Source organism: Triturus cristatus, chromosome 10 (assembly GCF_964204655.1).
Source record: "Triturus cristatus chromosome 10, aTriCri1.1, whole genome shotgun sequence".
NCBI classification, from domain to species: Eukaryota; Metazoa; Chordata; class Amphibia; order Caudata; family Salamandridae; genus Triturus; species Triturus cristatus.
In genome coordinates, this window is record NC_140593.1 from 415,959,150 (window position 1) to 415,979,778 (window position 20,629).

Consider the following 20,629-nt stretch of genomic DNA (forward strand, 5'->3'; position numbering starts at 1 on the left):
AGTGCTGTTGTAGCTTTCGCACCACTAATGGAATTAGTGGGAGAGGTGGAAAGGCGTATGCAAATTTGCCTGACCAGTTCATCCATATCGCATTGCCTTTGGACAATGGGTGTGGGTATCTGGCGGCGAAGCTTGGGCATTTTTTGTTTTCGTAGGTGGCGAAGAGGTCTATTTGTGGACGCCCCCACATCTGAAAGAACGGGTGAAGAACCTGCGGGTGAAGTTCCCACTCGTGGATCTGCTGCGTTTGTCTGCTGAGCAGATCTGCCATGGTGTCTTGGACTCCTGGAACATGTTGGGCTAGGAGAAAGATTTTGTGTGGAATTGCCTATCTCCATATCCTCTGTGCTGAGAGAACTGTGGAGAGTGTGTGCCGCCTTGTTTTTGAATGTAGTACATGGCCGTCATGTTGTCTGTGCGAATAAGGACTGCCTTGCCTAAAATGTGTGTGTGAAAGGATTTTAGGGCTATAAAGATTGCCAGTAACTCCAGATGGTTGATGTGGAGTAACTTTTGTTGCGGCGTCCATGTGCCCTGCACTGTGAGGTGTAATAGATGAGCTCCCCAGCCGGAGGGCGATGCGTCTGTTAGGATTATTTGTGGAACCGGGTCCAGGAACGGTCGACCTCTGGAAAGATTCGTGGTGTTCCACCACTGCAGAGAGTGATGGGTGCGACCGTCTACCAACACCAGATCTGTCAGTTGCCCTATGGCCTGGTTCCATTGGCACGCTAAGCACTCTTGGAGTGGACGCATCTGGAGTCTTGCATGAGGCACTATGAAAATGCAAGAGGCCATCATCCCTATCAGTTGCATAAACACTCTTGCTGGGAGAGAGTGTTGAGGTATGAATCTTTGACGCAAAGCCTGAATGCTTGCAATCCTGGCAGGATTGGGGTAGGCTATGGCTTTTGAGGTGTCTATGGTGGCACCGAGATATTGCTTTGTGTGGGATGGTATTAGTGGAACTTTTGGTGGTTCACCGTGAAGCCTAGCTGGTGAAGTAGTTGGATTGTAGTGGCGGTGTGATGTACACATTGGTTGTAGGACGTGGCTTTTATTAGCCAGTCGTTCAAATATGGGAAGACGTGAATGTGCTGTCTTCTGAGGTGTGCCGCCACTACGGCTAGGCACTTGGTGAATACCCTTGGTGCTGTTGTGACCCCGAATGGGAGCACCTTGAACTGGTAGTGTTGGCCGTCCACTACAAATCTGAGGTACTTTCTGTGAGCATGGTGTACCGGAATGTGAAAGTATGCGTCTTTCAAGTCTAGTGTGGTGAGAAAGTCGTTCTGGGAGAGGAGCGGAAGTACCTGCTGAAGTGTTACCATGTGAAAATGGTCCGAATGTATGTATGTGTTTAGAGGCCGGAGATCTAAGATAGGTCGTAGAGTCTCGTCTCTTTTTGGTATCAGATAATATAGGGAGTAGACCCCTAAATTTTGCTGATTGGGCGGGACTTGTTCTATCGCCTGTTTTTGTAGGAGGGAGATTACCTCCTGTTTTAGTAACGTGGAATGTTCTTGTGACATTGGGCATTGCCTGGGTGGAATGTTGGGGGGGGGGGTAGATGTCAATTCTAGGCAGTACCCTGAACGAATAATTTGGGTCACCCATCTGTCTGATGTGATGGTCTCCCAGACGTGAAGGAAATTTTGTAGCCTGCCCCCGACCGGAGTGGGATGGTCTGGAGGGAGCAGGGGGAAGTCATTGGGTAGGCGGTGTGGCAGAGCGGGCAGTATTTGTTTTGCCTCTGCCTTTATTGTTATTGCCTCTATAGCCGCCTCTTTTTTAACCCCTTGTGAAGGTGGATTGAGCAGGGGATTTGTAGGAAGTGGACGCGCTATCTGAGGAGTAGCCTCTGGCCGTGCCCCGAAAGGAAGAGCGGCGAAAGGAGCGCCTAGGAGGGTGTGACTGCAGGGCTCCCATAGATTTCGCCGTATCTGTGTCCTTCTTCATCTTCTCGAGGGCCTCATCTACCTTTGGACCGAATAGATGTTCTTGATCAAATGGATGATTTAATATGGAGGCTTGTACCTCATGTTTAAAGCCTGAAACTCGCAGCCAAGCATGGCGACGGAGGAGGACGCTAGTGTTAATGGCCCTGGAGGCTGTGTCTGCTGCGTCTAAGGCACAGCGTATAGAGGTGTTAGTTATGGTCTTACCCTCTTGAATTAATTCATTGGCCCTATTTCTGTATTTCTCTGGGAGATGGTGCATGATGGTTTCTAGTTCATCATAATGCGCTCTGTCGTATCTGGCCAATAGCGCTTGAGTGTTGGCGATACGCCATATATAGGCTGCCTGTGACGCAGTGCGCTTTCCTGACGCGTCCAGTAGCTTTGACTCTTTGTCAGGTGGTGGTGCTTCGCCTGACGCCTGGGAGTTTGACCTCTTCCGTGCAGTGGATACCACTAGGGAATCCAGTGGCGCTGGCCCTTTGATATAGGCAGGATCTGTGGGGGCAGCTTTATACTTTTTCTCTATGCGTGGGTTAATGACCCTAGCCCTGACTGGGTCTTTAAAAACCTCTGGCGCATGTTTTATTACCCCCTTGAGCATAGGTAGTATAGAAGTAGACCTATGTGCGGTATCAAAGGTGTCTAGGAGGAAATCTTCCTCCACCGGGTCAGTGTGTAGCTCTACCCCGTGATAATGTGCCACCCTCTGAAGTAGGTGGTGAAAACCTAATGAGTCCTCTGGTGGAGATGGCCTGGATGGATAAAGGTTATCTTGTGGGACATCTGGAATGTCTGAGTTATTATAATTGTCCCATGGGTCTGGGGGTCCTGTAGGGGTGGGGTCTTCTGGCACATCCCCTGGATCGTAGTATGGGTCCCCCTGATCATCATGGTCTGGAGACGGGGTCGGAGAGCGATGAGGCAGGGGTGGAGAAGGCGGAGGGGGCGGAGGTGGAGAGGGTGGAGGAGGTTGAGGAGGTGGGGGAGGCACTCTGAAAGGGGAGGTAGCACAGTCTTTCCTCTTTGTAGGTGGAGGCGGAGCCGGTTTGTCCAAATGTCTCTTTTTAGAAGAAAGTGCCAAATGTCCAGTTTTTGGATCCTTGGTAAGTGTCTTTTGCAAAGGATCCGGTGTAAACAGTTCTTGAGACAATGTTTGTTCGGTCGGCGCCGAAGGTTTCGAAGGCTTTTTAGGCTTGTCCGTGCCGTGCTTTTTTGGAACCTCCGATTTTTTGGTCGGCGCCGAGGCAGGCTTCGTCGCGGGAGTGTCGGTGTCGAGGGCCTTATGATGTTTGGTCGGCACCGAAAGGCTGGGTTTCGACACCGAGGACTTTGGTGCGGAGCTCGGTGTCGAGGTAGAGGCCGGTCTCTTTTTCGGTGCCGAAGTGTGTTTATCGGCACCGCTGGCAGGCTGGCTCGAGCCCGAGCTGCCGAAAGGTTTATTAGGCTTCTTCACCGGGCCCGAAGGTGGGGTGTTCGAAGCAGTGTCTTTGGTAATGCCTAGGCCCGGAGGCGAAGGCGTGACTGAAGCCTTTTTGGGTGTCGGCGCGGGTGTGGGAGGGGGTATATTACTCACGACCCTCTGTGCCGGGGTGATGTCCTCCACATCCGAGTCGTCGGCTTCGGAAGCACTGACGAGGTCCTCTAAGGTGTGCTGCTGTCCCGGAGCTTCGAAGTCGTCCCCGAAGATGTCGACTGGAACAGAGGTCGAGGAGTGTGCCATGTTTCGTCTGGCCCTTCGATCTCGAATAGTCTTTTTCGATCTGAAAGACTTGCAGGCGGGACAGTCTCGAGCCTCGTGTTCAGGGGAGAGGCAGAGGTTGCACACCTCATGAAGATCGGTGTGGGGGAATTTGGACCCACATCGAGGGCACTTCTTGAATGGAGTTCTTTCCATCAGCCGGGACCGGAGCTTGGATAGGCCCGAAGGCCGCCATCGACGACTGGAATCGAAGGTGTGTCGAAGAGAAGGTGAATGAGGAGATCAGGATCTGAACAATAACGCGATGAGCGAGGATTCCGCTTCGATCGTCGAACTGGAAATGTTCGGAGCCGGAGCGCAAAGTATTACATCCGAGCCCGATGGCGGAAAAAAACAATCTGAGGATGGAGCCGAAGCCCATGCGCAATACGGACCAAGGGAGGAGTCACCGATCTCGTGACTTCCAAAGACTTTCCAAGAGGAAAAACAAACTGCAAACTTCCGGGCCCAACACCAGATGGCGATCTATGCAAAAGTGTGTAATCTGCAGCTCATATGCCTCGAACCTATTTTTTTTCATGACTAATAGAGTAATCATTGCTCGTCCTAGTTTGTAAAGGTCGACACGTTTCCGCCTCTAAATTGTGGCCTCTTCAGGATGAAGCGGGAACGAGATCACACAAACTTTCAAATGAAATAATGCCAAAATCAAGTTAGTGAATCAATCAAATTATAAAAATAATATAAGATAACAAGAGAAGAGGTGAGGGGAGTAGGTCTGTAGTAGTGCATTGTGTGGCTCAATTACTGTGACACCGTTCTGTCAGCTGTTTACTAGTGCCGGGCAAAAGAGTTTAAGTCGTGGCTAAATCCCCAGCAAAGTGGACCGAAGGCTGTACTAGGCGTCACCAGGTAAGGAAGGCTGATACTACATGTGTTCTGGTTATACACAAAACATTCAAGAGTGTCGCTATAGACCCAGACTAGGTAACCGCGCATGCTCAAAAGGGTGAGTGCCTGACACCGATTAAAAAAGTGGAAGCATGCATCATGGAGCACCTGAAGACGAAAAGCCTGGTTACTTGCATGCCTCAAACGATGTTTCTACAAGACAACAAATGGAAAAACAGTTGAGTTCTCGGTTAGAAGACTCTTGGCGTTCACTTGTATCGGGCTCCAGAATGTATAAATAATACACGAGATGCATACAGTCGTAGTTTGGATTTCCCATCTCAAAATATAAGTATATATCGGTACTTCAGAAAGTGGACCAAGAACCTCATGCAACAAAGGTAAGAAGGAAATTCCAGATGGGGACTATCCTCCCAAATAAAGAAACGGCGACTAAACTTAAAACTATAAAGATTGTACGGACATTTCGTGCTCAGATATTAAGAAAATGAAGTTAAAGATAATTTACTAATCTGTGGTTTAACTCCCAGCAGTAGTGCCAGTCTGTCAGGTCACGTCCGTTGTACCAGTTGTGCTCTCTAATAGTGTGGGTGTGGCTGCGGCTGTTATACCGCGTCAAGCGTGATAGCTGAGGATGGGAGAGGCCGTTCTCTAAGTCCCATGTGAAACCGCGATCACTTTGGTTTGGATTTTCAGACACAAATTGTTTTTGCCTATAGTTTGTTTTACTTAAATGTTTCCACAACATGCATTATAAACCTGGCTGAAACCCTCTTTGATGGAGACTTGTTTTACTCTAAAAACAAACTGATTATCCTAATGATCATAAACATTTATAGAAAGACAGAAACGCTGATTATTTATACTATTATGAGTGTTTTGTTTTTTTAATTTTCAGACTGTTCAGACAGAACTTCCATTGCATGTCACTGCTGAAGACCTGGTGGAGAATACAATTAAAGTAGCCAAAAATAAAAGTGAATTACACCTTCCTCAGTTGAAAAGGACAAAGAACGTTTGGAACTGAACAGAGTAAGCACAATTCATTTTTATGTGAATTTAAATGCTGGCAATTATTAAAATCCTATGGACCTTTAAAATGTAACATGTTAAAGGTTCACAACAGAAAAATACACTTGTATTCCCTCCTAACATTGTAGTGTGTGTTTCTGCTTGACATTGGAGATGCTATAGTACCCTTCTATGTTATATGCTATAATGAAAGTGTATAAACAATGTTGATCTTACTCTGCAGCCTTAACCCTTTCTGTGCGTTAGGTAGTTTAGTAGCATGTCCAGGGGACAGTTTTATCACAGACAATGGAGGCCCAGCACTGACAAACATACAAGATGTTAATAAAAATATAATGGTATTATGGCAGGTATCTGAAGGTGGGATACTGTTGTCAATAGTTTTAAATAGGTTTTTTTAATTGGATTAACAAGAGTTTTACGATTTCTGAATAGGGCCTGCTTGATAGCCATTAATTATGGTCTTCAGCCAATCCCAAACAGCCGTTCCATTCCCTTGGAAAAAACAACTACAGGCAAGAATCATCTCTAGTAGGACCAAGGCTATTTTCTCTTCAACCAACAACTAGAACCTTATTCAGGGGCGGCTCCTCCATTAGGGCGGAGGAGCATCGCCACACTGCTTTATCGCAGTGCGAGAAGCAGAAACATAAAATGGTAAAACTGCCATTTTATGTGTCTGCTTTTTGCACTGCAAGAAGGCAGAAGGGTTTGGTTGGGGGCGGGCGGGTCTGCTCTAGGGCAGGGGAGGAGTGGCTTGTCCACTGCTGAGAGCGCCGACTGTTCGGTCGGCCCTCTGGGGCCGACCAAACCAGTCATGCACACTCTGCCTTTTCTCCATGTAGGCTGCATGCAGCCTATATGGAGAAAATGACCTCCTCATACGCGCCTGGCTGGTCGGCATCCCAACCAATCACAATGATGCCATTGCAGCGTTGTGATTGGCTAAGGGGAGGGGAGAGAAGCTGTCTGCTTCCTGTTCCGGCCGGTGGCAGGAGAGCATGAAAACGCAGGACCCGGCCGGCCAACGGACAGCTACGTTTTTAAAATGTATTAACCCCCCTCCCTGCGCGGCCCCCACCCGCGATTAATGCCTGCTGCGACTGACCGAGTTACAGGAAATGGAGTACCCAATCATGCCTGTGCTAGTGCATGTCATCTTTCTTCCCATCAATCCCAACCACCCCCTTAATCCTGTAAAGCGCTCTAATAACCTCACGGGTCTGGTTCGCGCTCTATAAAACTATAAAATAAATAAATAATAAAATAAAATAAACAGTGATGTGAGGAGGTTGGTTTAAATGTAGACATGCTTTCCAGTTATTGCGTGGTTCCCTAGGTGAAGTGTAACTTTAAAAAGTATGGCAGTGTAATATCCTATGAAACTCTTTGCCCTTTTGCAGGAAGCTGGCTCTGTACATACTATACCAGAATGAGGTATAGTGTGCACAGAGTCCAGTGGAACCACAAAGGTAGAAAAAGGTAAAAGTAGATAGCACCTTACTCTCTATTTGTGGTAGTGTGGGCGAGCAGTAAGGCTTTATCAGAGGGTAGTGTTGAGCATTTGTTGTACACACTCAATCAGCAAATGATGTCACACACTCAAAGACTGAACTCAGACCCATTTGATTTGTATAAAAATATTATTTAGTTGTATTTATTTCCTAGAACCAAGCAAGCCTGGCACAGGTAAGTGTATAGGATACTTTTCAAGGCAGGTTGAACAATACAAGCAAGCTGAATGAAAATGCCTTTACAGGTTTGTAAATGCTTTCAATACAGTTGAAATTAGTTAGATTACTTTTAGTTACTGTACGAATTACTTTCTGGATTACTTTTTCTACTCCGTGTGATACCTAGATATCCCACTGGGACATTTCCTAGAGAGAAAGGTAAGTAAGCAATTTTTTGTTCTTTGTAGTTTTTCAAAAGTTCAATACAAAACCAACTCCACACTTAGAACATTTTTGCAAGGAAAAACAGTCAATGTATTCCTATGGAGAGAAAGGAAGTTATAGGTTAACAGATAAGTACTCTGTTGTGCGAGTACCAGGGTTCCCCCAGGGACAAGGATGCACTCTCAAAGCACCCTCAGCGGCACTAGGGCGGCCAGGTGAAGAGTGCTGAGGCCCAAGGTTATCCAAAAGGGGATAGGGACCTCGGGTTGGTGGCTGCTCACGAGCAGGCCACAAGGTTGTGGGAGTAAAGCTCCTAGTGTTCAGGCTCAGGGCAAAGGGGGATCCGAGTTAGCACCCAAAGTGCACTTGCAGTGGCGCAGAGGCGGCTGTGTGCAGAGTGCTGTTTTGGCGTCGGGTGCCCTGTTGTTTTCAATGGTGATGCCGGTTTTGGTTTTTAGCTGCAGGCTCGGTCCAGGAAGACTTCTGTGAGGAACCAATAGCTGGGCAGGTAAGTTGGAGGGCTCTGGACGTAGGTGCACCTTGGGTTCGTTCCTCCAGGGTGCAGGGTGGCTGAATGCAGGCTTGTCTTTTGAGGTCGAATTTTACCTTACCGGGCCACTCGCAGTTGGGGGGGGGGGGGGGGGGAGTGCTTCGTGCAGAGGCTGCAGGCGACGTCGGGGAGTCCTGGAGGGGTCAACCCACGGTGGATCCGGACTCTGGAGCGCTGGGGGACCTCGCTGGGACCAGTGGGCCACTCGGACTCAGCCGTAGGCATCAGGTGCTGTGGTGGATTTAGGCGTCAAGTTTCTTTGTCCTCAGCAGGCTTGGAGTCTTTCTTGGCTGCTGTACACAGAAGATCCGGTCTTTGTTGAAGGCAGTCAGTCCTCCCAGGGGTTCTGGAGGTCGCTGGCTGCGAGACAAGGCGACTTTTAGTGCAGGATCTCTGAAAAATGCAGACGAGCCGGTGGGCTGGGGCCAAATCAGTTGTTCTCTGCAGTCTCCTCTGCTGGGTGTCATCTTTCGTCCTTCTTCTTCTTACGTTGGAGGAATCTGCTTTCTTGGTTCAGGGTTGCCCCCTAAATACTGTATTTAGGGGGCATTTTAGGGGTCTAGGGTCAGCATTGGCTACTGACCTTAGAGTGACTATACCCTTTGTGTGCTCACCCCATTTGGGGGAGTGGGCACAATTCCTAATCCTGATTGGAGAGTGCCAGCCATCTGCAAGATGGCTGGCACTGAAGAGTGAGCTTCACTTCGCCTCCCCCACCTGAGGGGTGGGGTTGGCAAAGGTGGACACACCTTCTGGGCTGTGCTATTTTTCCCGCCTTCCTTCCCGCCTAAAAGGTGGGGAGACAGGAAGGGGGCCTGCTCCTGATTGCAGGAGAGGCTGGGTGTCGCATTACAAAGGCAGCAGGGCCTTTGAAGCTACCTGCCACAGATGGGTCTTCCTGGCCTGGATGAAGTGTGACCACATGCAGGATACTCTTTTGTAGTTTTAAGAATGGGTCTAGACACTGTAGGGGTACAGGGCTCACGCACCTGTACCCTTACCACTGGTATAGTGCACCCAGCTGGAGAGGTGGCTGTCCTTTGCCAGGGCAGTGGGTTGCAGGCATTTCATACAGGGATGTGTGCCATGTCGACTCTTCACTTTGTTCTTCACCAAAACACGCAGCCTGCAATGGCAGAATGTGTAAAGGTACAGGGCCTCTAAGGTTGGCACAATAAGTGCTGCAGCCCTTAGAGGCCTTCCCCAGCCACAGTGCCCTTGGTACCTTTTACAAGGGACTGACTGACGTGGCCAGAGAGGTGCCAATTAGGGGTACAAGGAACAGTTATGGGGAATGAACACAGGCCGTGGGGACCTGATTGGCAGGGACCCACGGCACGTCAAGTCAAAGTACATCAGAAGTCTGGCAAAAAGTGGGGGTTATTGCAACAGAAACCCAGCTTTCTACACCTTTCCTATCTGAAGCTGACAGTCCATGGTTGCACCAAGATATTGACCTCATGACACAGGCAGAAACAGAAGATATCCTGCATTGACCTGGAAGAAGGGAAGTGAAATTACATGACAGGTTGAAGTCTCTATGACAAAAAGCTGCTAGCAGCGAGGCCAATTCTGGCTGGCGGGAGAAAAAGCTGTAAGGTACCTGGAGCACTGGGAGGGTCTGGGTTGGAGGTATAGCCCTAAATGCATGGGGGCTTCCCCCACCTTTTTCCCAGCTGTTTCAGAGACTGGGGAGAAAGGAAAACACAAAGTAGTCCATGTTGCACATGGAATTGATAGTGGACTCGAAGATGAGCAAAGTGCAAGCTTTGCCTAGAAGACCATGAGGAGTCCTAGTTGAAGCTTCTGGTTGGCACAGGTGCTAATGGCTATTTCAGCCACAGAACACTTCCTTTGAAAATAGTATGCCCAGCTGTTAAGGTGACTTGATTGCTGAGAGTGGGGAGATTTGACCTGTCTATGCAAGAACTGGTTGAGCATGTTAATAGAGAGGCCTGTTGACGCTCTGCCTCATACATTGGATACTTCTTTAGCAGTACCCAACCAGTGATAGTTGGCCTGCTGGTACATACATTCAGTAGATAAGTAAATGTTGAAGGGTACCAGCTATCTGGATGGGAAGGCTATAGGCATTTGGCTACAGGTTTTGGAAGAATATCATAGGATTACAAGAACTTCTGCAGCCACTATCACAACTCTCCCAATAAACCTCAAATGGCAATAAGATACATGACATTAAAATGTTGAGGATTTACCACAAACAGTGTCACACTAGAGTGAATATTAAACCCATAGGGTAAGCAAAACATGAGTCCTTTCCATTTCATCACAAGGAGGAGAGATACTGTTTGATAAATGAGAAATCTGGAACAGAAATACTCAACCCAAGGACAATATGTGCATCTAGTCAGAGGCAAAACCTAAGCTACTTTGTGGCAATTGCAGAAAAAAGGGAGCCATTTGTCCTCAGCGTTTTTGGCAGGTGATGTTAATTAGGTTATGGTCCCTGAAAGTGATGGGTCCGGGAGCTTGAGGAATATAGACTCATTGTAAACGTATTTCTTCCTACGAACCCCCTGATATTTACCATACCGGCTAGAGGCAGGAATAAAGCAGGGTGTTCTACTAGTCAGGTATTTTTAACTTGATAACACTTTCACTCCACTCCCCTCTCACTAACGCCGTCTTTATCATAAACGTTACCAACAAGTGCTACCCAATATTTGCTTGGTTACAGCACGCCTCGATCCACAGCAGATCGGGAGGAACCCCAGTGATGAGGCATGCCACCATGGGCAACCCTGGTGGGTGAGGGTTTTTTAAGAAAAACTTTGTTTTTCTCTCATTTCTATTGTGGCGGAGAGTTTGCCAATTTCTTGCACATATTTCTTTGTCAACATTTGCAAATGTTGCGGAGGCAGAGTTAGACACCTTTGCATTTAAGTCTCCCATGATTATAACCCGGGGGCAATCTTCAGTAATGCAAATATCGTAAACACAAGCAAAGAGTGAGCTCACCAGGAAATCAAATGTTTTTCCAGGTGAAATATACATATTCACTTATCAAAAGAAGGATGGACAGCCACAAGCGACCTGGAAGGACAACTTTAAGCATAGAAACAAATTCAATGGCTGTTTATAAACTACATGATTCCAGTTAACCATGTTCTTCAGCAAGATTGCCACCCCGCAGTGACATGGCCCCTTTCCAAACACCTTGCATTACAGGAAAGTATAAAATAACCACTGCAATCAAACTCTGTACATGACCAGGTTTCTTGTAAACACACGATTACAGGATCAAAAGATTTCAAAAGATAAATGTTGTCCTCATCTTGACTTAATCCGCACATAATGACAGAAATAACCTACTCAAGCTATCTCAAAGGCTCATTGGTCCTAGATAAAGGACCAGTGTTATTCAAAGCATCCGCCACCAAATTCCACTGGGAGAGATCATCTTTCAAGTCAGTAGCCCGAGGCCGGATTGCAGGCCCCTCTACCCCATTAATTACTTGACCCCATGCCCTAGTGAAATATCTATGTCTTTGGGATTCCCGTGTGTAAAATCAGTGCCAGGTTCAACTGCATTTATCACTATTGAATACTTTTGGACCATTCGATTGTTGAATAGGAGGTTACAAATACTCAATGACAGGGATGACATCAATCCCTCGCTTTAGAAAATACTCACAATTCAGAACAACCAAATTTGTGATAACCAGGGAACCAAAAGTGACTCTAGAATAAGGGGATGAACGAAACAAATTAATAATCAAATGTTTAATGTCACCACTTTTCACCAACTTAAAGGTGTCAATCTCCATGATAAATTTAGCATAGAGCTATTTACGGGGGAGACTCATTATCAAATAACAGGAAAAAATCCAAAACAGATTACATAGTGCTCTGCTCCATACAAGTTATTTTTGACGGGCTTTTGGGGGCATCCGTAGAGATTCCCCAACCATTGGACAAAAGGATTTTGCCCCATAGTTGAACGGAGGGCAGGGGTACGAGGCAGAGGCTACTGTAGTGCCATGATCTACATTTCTCGTACTTGGTGGGTAAGACACGTGGTACCCCTTATTTGACCCTCCTAAGTGGGAACTTTCCCTGCAAGACCACACAACCAGATTGCTAACGTGACCAGAACCTGTGTCTGGTAAGGGGAAAGAGACCCTACTTCCTGTTCCCTCCCACTCCTAGAGGTTCAAGTGGAGCATTCAATATGGGAATCAAGGCCCCTTCAGGGCGGGGGGACATGTCAGAAAGAATATTCTGAGTAATAGGTGCAGTTGAGGCACTTTGTTCAAGGGGGAATTTTGTCAACCCCAACCCTCAGACTCTTCATATTATAATCCTTAGGGAAATGCAATTTGTTTGTTAAAGGAATTCTTCTTTTTCTTTTTCTTTATCCTTTTCTTTCGTACCCTTCTATCTCTTTACAGAAGACTCAATTGGAACCCTACTTAGCATACCACTTGACTCGGGGTTGATTTGATGCAATGCGGTCGATGTACTATTAATTGCCAACTCCTCTTCCAGCCCCATACCTAACTGCGGTGCTGATCCATTTATCTTCCTGGCTTTTTTTTACTCCTTTTTAAACATTCGAAAGATCTCCATCTTAGTCGTGCCCAAAGAGGAGAGCTGATCCGGGTCCACAAACAACATACTTAAACATAACTCTTCATTATCAAGAATGCAATAATTTTTGGGGGACACCACATAATGCAGTGGTGTACCAGCCGGGACAGTAGTATCTTTTACCCCTCCCAGGGGCACAACCATCTTAGACTTTTGTTTCACGATGTTATCCTTTATAGGATTTATAACTGACTTTGACTTGGTAGGGCCAAACTTGTTTGCATTCTATACTTCAAACACAATTGAGGACATCATTTCCAATACATAATCAGAGTTTAGCACAGTCTTTTTCAATAAAGATAAAATAGAAAATAAGATCTTTTAATACAAAATAAAACAACGGATGAAGCACCCTCTCCTGCATTTTCAGTCTTCAGTTGGGTAATCGGAAGGAAGACATCATGGTCTAATTCTGAAAGGGAACCCATGCCAATGGAAAAGAACTACAATACAGTGGAGGTAGTGATGGACGCAGAGAGCAAGAGGGGGGAATTGGGTTAAGTAGATCCCCTTAATCTGGCATTTTCTGGGACGGACCACAGTCGGAGGGACCCCCTATCCCCCATTTGCAAATTAATGTCAATATCAGGGAGAGTAAAATCTTCACCGAGCACTGCCTCTTTGCTGGCAACTGTAGCGGCTTCATCACAAAATTCACTATTTGGAGATGCTTCAGAGGCTGTGCATAGCTACCCACAATGGTCACCCTCCTGAGATAAACTTAAAAACAATAGTCTTCTATAATGTTGTCAAAGGGGTTAAAAAACGTTAACTGGGCAGCTGCAGAAAGCTCCACAGAAGACAGACAAAGTCAGAGGTGGATGCACCGGACCCTCGAGAACACTGCCAGCCATCAAAGTCCCAATGCCATCACTTACCCTCTTCGGACATCCATAGGCCAGAGAAGAAGATATGGCCAAAAGTGACGGCACGGAAGGACAAAAACTGGAGACTTCTGTCACTGCCTCGGAGGCAATTTTAGTCATTTTCCTGGGGGGAAAAAGTAATAATGGGATAAGATTTTTTTGTTAAACTTGCTGGGAGCTTCTAGTGCCATGGATACATTTCTTTGCTTCTGGATTTTGACTCAGGGGAGGAAGAAATTACTCCACCAGAACGCAATTCCTTCAATGTCACCATTTCCTCTCAAAACTCCCCATTCCCACGATCTTATAGGCAGCTGAACAGGCCAAAAGATTTGCCACACGCACTGGCCAAGGGTTCAGAGAATGCTCAAGCAACATCAATAAGCTCAGAAAAATCTGCATCAGCTATTCCATTGAACAATGCACTGCACGACCTTGCTGGGCCACTTTCCATGGATCTGAGCTCGCCTTCAGATTTAGCAATAAACAGCAAGCATTGTTGGAAAGCGGGCAAAGCAGCAAGCAACAGAATGAAACAGACAGACGTTAAGTTAACACATCCAGATGGCAAGTGAATAGATGAACAGTATAGGTGAAGAGTGAAAAAATATATGTAATTGTAATTGCATTTATATAGTGCTTATTACCCAGACGAGGCATCGAAGTGCTTTTCAGCGAGTAGCACGCTACTCCAGAACCCAAAAAGTACAAGTGGTGAATGAGTATATGGAAATATGAATTAATTTTAGCAGAGGACATGTGAGTCTGTTAGGTAAATTAAAAAGGATAATGGGGGATAGACGAGGGAGCCACAAGCCGCACTGGCCAAATGCCAGCTGCCTCTGGGCCACCGAGGTAGCCACTGTCTTAAGCCTCTCATGCACACAGTCGTCTGCTGTAGCACAGAATTACAGGCCCCAGCTGTCTGACTCCAGTTACCTTATGTTACTGTTATCCTGCCTTCTGCTTACAGTGTGAAGAATAACAAGCATTTACAATGCAATGGTCTCGGCAATATTATAGGTAGAGCTATTGGTATTGCTCATTATTTTTATATCATTTTTGTATCCCTAAATAAATGGCATTGTCATTTCTATTGGCATTAGCTTTTTTTGCATATGTGATACCTATTGCATTAGCAGAGAGAGAGTGAGGTAGTGAGATAGAGAGAGAGAGTGAGGTATTGAAATAGAGAGTGAGGTAGTGAGAGAGAGTGAGGTAGATAGAGAGTGAGGTAGTGAGATAGAGAGTGAGGTAGATAGAGAGTGAGGTAGTGAGATAGAGAGAGTGAGGTAGTGAGGGAGAGGGATGTTGTGAGGTAGTGATATATAAGCATAGAGTGATGTTGTGATGTAGTGAGATAGAGAGAGAGGTAGTGAAAGAGAGAGTGAAAGTGAGTTAGTGAGATAGAGAGTGATTGAGGTAGTGAGTGAAGTTGTGAGGGTGTGAGCTAGAGAGTGAGGTAGTGATGTTTTGAGAGAGAGAAGTTGTGAGATAGTGAGGTAGTGAGATAGAGTGGAGTAGTGAGGTAGAGAGAGTTATGTAGTGAGAGAGAGTGAGGTAGTGAAACAGTGATGTAGTGAGGGAGAGGGATGTTGTGAGGTAGTGAGATGTAAGCAGAGTGGTGTTGTGATGTAGTGAGATAGAGAGAGGTAGTGAAAGAGACAGTGAAAGTGAGTTAGTGAGATAGAAAGAGTGAGGTAGAGAGATAGAGAGTGAGTGAGTGATGTAGTGAGTTAGAGAGAGAGTGAAGTTGTGATATAGAGAGTGAGGGAGTGAGAGAGTGAGGTAGTGATCTTTTTAGAGAGAGAAGTAGTTGAAAGTGCATTTGCTCTGAGCTCATTCACGAATACAAATAAGTGTTACAGTACTTACATTTACTTTTTAATTGTGTTCTAAAGTGGAGAACATGGACTTCATTATATTTGTGCTGAAGAATCGCAGGGCTGTGGCTACGAGAATTGGCCGGGAATGCGGTCACTGGTTCGAATACAAAGATTGGCAGGGTACAGAGACTGGCTGGGTACAGAGACTGGTAGCGCTGAGATTGGCTGAGGGTGCAGGGACGTGCTGACTGGCTGGGTACTGCATCTACAGAGGCTGGCTGGGGGTACAGAGACTCTCTGGGGAGCAGAGGCTGACGCACGTCATCCTTCCAATGGCCAGGCGGCCACTCCCTCACCGGAGAGGTAAAATAGTGACTCTTCACTCCACAAGTATGGTGATCCAAACCATATAATAGTCGTCGATCTCGTGGGGGTCAATACATGTCTATATTATTAGCCTCGGTGTTCTGACATACCGCCAAAGCGCCGAGAAACAATACTGAACTAGATTTTTTTTCTCCAAAATGTGCCTCTTGCTAGTTTTAAGATGTTGGCATGTATGTTCTAGTATCACCGAAAGGGCAAGAAAGCGACCCAAAACTGCGCGCACTCATTGAGAGTTTTAGTTAATGCATGCAAGGGAGTTTTTTCTTCAGTTTTATATAGCGCGAACTCGATCCGGGGGTATTGGAGCGCTTTACACGAGCAGCAATCTCATTATACACAGATACATTCATTTTTGGTAGGCACGGGGAGATTAAATAATTTGCCCAAAATCACAGGATGTGGAGTCATCGCCGAGACTCGAACCTTATCAACTACACCATCCAAATCTTTCATGTCTCTGCTACCCAACAGGTTAACACAGCCCACCGCCATTTGTACCGAGCAAACAACGTCCATGGTAGTTTAAAAACACATACGATAATTAAAAACAACTAAAAGGAGAGAGAGAGAACCACATTCCTACTGAATGGAATAAACCACGCCAAGCACTGAGAACGCAAAACATCCTAACAGCGTGGCTGTACAGGTCCGAATACATGTGCAATTATTAAGAGCCCCGGGCGCGAGTGTCCTTACCTCTGTGTGGTCCCGAAGAGGGGTTTCTACCCGAAAACAACCTTTGTTCCGGATTGAGAGCCGGACTCGGCTTTCGTGCTCTCTGGTTTCAAACTCAGCAGTTCAACAGGTTCACCAGCCCCCTCCCTCCTCAAGCCAGCCCCCACCCCTCCCCCCTGGCCTTGGGTAGCTAAAACACATAGCAAGGATACGCACGCCTCGAAACTTTTGTCTATATCCCTAGATGAATTTAGAGGCCAGATATTTTTGTCATAATGACGGCGATTCCCCGGTGCGAGCCTCCGTTAAAGCCAACGGGGCTATTAAAACAACTAATGCTCCAAGCGTGACACTTCGGTGAAACAATCGGTGCAGACCATTGTGTGTGCTTCAAGGCTGTTCACAGGGTGAGTCTCCAATCGAACCAATGAGTTAATTCGGATTCGCGACCTTTTTGCGCAAAGCTGCAAGGCACCGCTCAGTCAGTGGTGCTGTCCGAGTGACATGGTGTTCGCACACGCTATGTCTCATGTCGGGAGTGATTACTAGCTGTAAGGGGCCCCACCTACAGAGAGAGTCTAACAAGGGGGAAAGGCGTCCAAGGCACGGTGCGGATCCCTGCTCATCGAAGGGCAGCGCCGCCAACTATACTCACAACAGCACGAAGATCCTCACGGCCAGAGGACAGCAAAACAATGGCGGATGGAAGCTCCGAAACTTTTTCGGATTCGGGGGCGTGTTCCTGCTGTTCTAAAAGGGCGTGGCTAAAAAGTGGAAAGAACAGCAAGGAACACGCCCCCGAATCTGAAAAAGACGGAGCCTATTTGGAGGGACGGCTCTCTCCTCCAATGGCGGGCCTCCGTTTAGGAAGCCAGCCAATGGAGGAGAGGCAAAAAGAGAGGCGGGCTAAGGAGCCACTCTAGGAAACATTAAATCTCGACTTCCGGTTCTGCCTTCGGCAGACCGGTAGTCCTCGACCTAAAAAGGAAGCAGACCACCAATTCAACAGCAAAGCGGAGCTAGGAGGCTGGGTGAGTTGCCTCCTCCCCCACTGTAAAACTCTCCCGCGGCTGGCCTGCTGCAAACAATCCAGCGAAAGAGCGGAGCTAGGAGGCTGGGCAGAACGCACCTAAGGTGACAAACTGGCATGGGTGCAAATTCAGGACGGTCAGTGTAACAATTCAGGACAAAGGGTCAAAATTCAGGGAAGAAGGTCAAAATTCAGGACAAAAATTTGGGACAAAACATACGTTTTACAGACATATCAGAGGAGGTAGCACAATAGTATATAAGTAAGTAAATAGACAACCAAAATAAGTACAAGTCAAAATAAGTTTATATATGGTTGAGACCCTCCCCTGCCGTAATTTCCGCTAATGTGAACGTCGGCGTTCCCTCTGTCGCCCCTGAGCTGACTAAGGGCTGACTGTGCCCTCCCCCTCTGACAAAACGGCTAACCACAGAGCTTGCATCTGGGTTTCTCATGAGACTTGATTGGGGGCTCACGCGCTCACTTCCTCCGTCCTTGCGGCAGCATCTGACATCAGTAGGCGTGTACCAAACAAGTCTGGTGACTGTTATCGATATGGTTGAAAATGAGTCAGAAGCACCTTCACCTGTCAACAAGTGAACATAGGAAGAGCTGCTCAATTTTGTCTGAAATGTTGCAATTGCTTCTGCTACGGCTACTTATTAGTGTGAATCAATCTGCATTTAATGTTTGGGTTTCCACTTAGCATCTGAGTCTCTATTTCTCTTCTTTGCCACCTGTGATGTTAAAATTAATTCATAACTGTGGCCAAATTAGTTGCTTAAGCAAACTAGATTCTTGACCCTTTATTTACACTTGGAGGTTTAGCAGACTGCTCACTGGATAGCATTTGCAAATGGATAGAAAACTGCTTTAGACAATCCGACTGACAGTAAAAAGAGCAAGCATTTGCAATGCAATCGGTCTCGCTTTTGGGACCTTATATGTATTTAGCTATGCAGCACATTAGTCTGGGTGCTGAAACATCTAAAAATGCAGGCCCAGCAGCAGCGCGCATGGGGGACTGCCTTGCCCCCATCTCGAGATTTGAATGGCAGCGGGACTGGAACAATGTGTGGGAGAGTAGGTTGTTGGTGGGGCTGGAGTGTTGGTTCTGGGACTGGCTTGGTGGTGGTTGGAAGGTTGCAATTCGTGGGTGTGATGCTGGGCTCGGCGGGTGGACTGGAGTGCAGGAGATCTGTGTGGGGCAGAGCGCATCCTGGGGTTGGGGGTTGGAGGACGGGAGTTGTGGTGGTTGTCACGGGCTTGAAGCTTGGGGGGCATGCAAGGGGATCAGTCTGGGCACGGTCGGGTTGGTTCCAGAGGGTAGGAGCCGGCAGATTGCTGTGAAGTGTGGTGGGTTTGGCGTTGGCGAGGCAAAGGGCTTAAGGGCGGGGGTGGAGCTTGTGACGGAGGGCGGTACACAGCCAGGCGGGGGAGCAGCCGCTTTACAGAGGTAAGTCCGTGCCCTGTTCTCATTTCCAGACGGCGTGCCATGCTAACCTGCCATGTGACCATGGGCAGACCGGTCGCTTTCACCACCATTGAATTTCGGCGAAATCGTTAAAGTAACGCGTGGATGCCTAATTTGCAGGGGCTTATCTACCTGCATCAGGTGCAGTGGCACCAAAGTCTAAAGGGCATGCCTAACCCTGATTTTTCTGTTTTATTTTGCTTGCATGCAAAAAAAACCAGTGTCCCATTTGCTATGACCCTACTAATTTGCTAATTTTACTCTTCACAGTGGAAATTTTACGTAATGTAAGTGTGATTTTTGGTTATATCTCTGTGTGCTCATTTTTTTTACTGCATGTGGTATGCATGAGTTTGTCTCCAGATCAAATTGCTCACGTATTTTCTGGAGTTGCTCTACGGAGGCCCTTTAGCGCAGTCAGATGAGTGCAGAAGTCACAATTCTTATTGTTATTTGGCACAAATAGCGCGGCACTACCGGCCATTTGTGTGGCATCACAGCGCATTCAAGGGTGACGTGTCCAATCCAATCCAAATAGCCTTATTCAACAAATATGTCATCAAAGCATACTACAGGAACACAAATTCTTGAAACACACATAAGTACAAAGAGACAAATTCATATGATACAAATGTGCACAAGATAAAAAAAAAATCTTTTTGTTTAAAAGTTAAAACTAGTCATAAGTACGATGAAAAGTGCACAAATAGAATTGTAATCAAAATTGATAAAACTATAAAAACCTTGTTAGCATTGTTCAAGTAATCAACATCTATAACACAGGCCACCCTAGGTATTGCCAGCACCTACAGTGCATACAATGGAGAGAACAACAAGATCAGCCATCAGCATGAAGAGAGAACATGCGATCTAATGGCCCAAGCCCAACTCAGAAGCTTTTCCAAGGCAATGACAATGGTACTAGATGTTTCAGAGTGTAATAGTCTTAGGGCAACCTCATTCCTTCTGGGTGATGTTTCAAATAGTTGAGGTTTCCGTGACACGTGGTGGTTCTTACTGTCATCGGCACAGTGCTCTGCATAGCCGTGTAGTGTAAAATGAGACCCTCACCCCCCTGCAGAATGTGATGAGGGGCCACCAAATCTCCCATAAGTGACAGATATTCATTGATCTTGAGCTGAAAGGGGGCCCCCTGGAGGCTCCCCACCCTTCCGCCGCTGCATAGGCTTGTGGTAGGCCCTTGGCTGTACATTGTGCGCCTGTGTGCACGCGCTGTCTAGTGATGTGCTGTGACATGATTTCGCTCCAGAGAGCGCCGCATGGTGCAGTTCTGTGGGTGAATCCAGTATTTAGTGAATAAGTGTAGTACTAAGTTATGTAGCGCTGCTCTATTTGAAGTGGTCTGCAGCGCTGTGCTGTGGTGTTTTCTGACTATAAAGGGAGTGTAGTGTAATACGGTCGGGACTGGTGTCTTATTTCGTGAATGTACCAGTACACTTGTGTGTGTGTGGGGGGGGGTGGGTGTTAGTAGGGGGTCAGAGAGAAGAGAGATGATTGGATAGGAGTACCAGTGTTGCGAGTGCTGTTCGTTAGTTAAGTCAAGGGGAAAAGTCATACATATCCAACGTGTCATCACTGAGCAACGAACAAAGGCTTCTGTGTGCGTGTAGATACATCAACCCGGTCAGATTCGAATCGCAGTAGTGGCGGCTCTGCCTTTCATCCTCCCGAAATCAATAAAATGGTG

General features: G+C 46.9%; 1 long non-coding RNA gene across 1 annotated transcript in view; it reads left to right on the forward strand.

Annotated features, from left to right (window-relative positions):
* LOC146789541 (uncharacterized) overlaps positions 1 to 20,629 on the forward strand; it is a 190,932-nt gene that overhangs the window by 70,138 nt on the left and 100,165 nt on the right. The window contains exon 3 of the long non-coding RNA XR_014969816.1: positions 5,471 to 5,604. This is a non-coding gene — a long non-coding RNA (uncharacterized LOC146789541). The remainder of the gene's footprint in view (positions 1 to 5,470; positions 5,605 to 20,629) is intronic.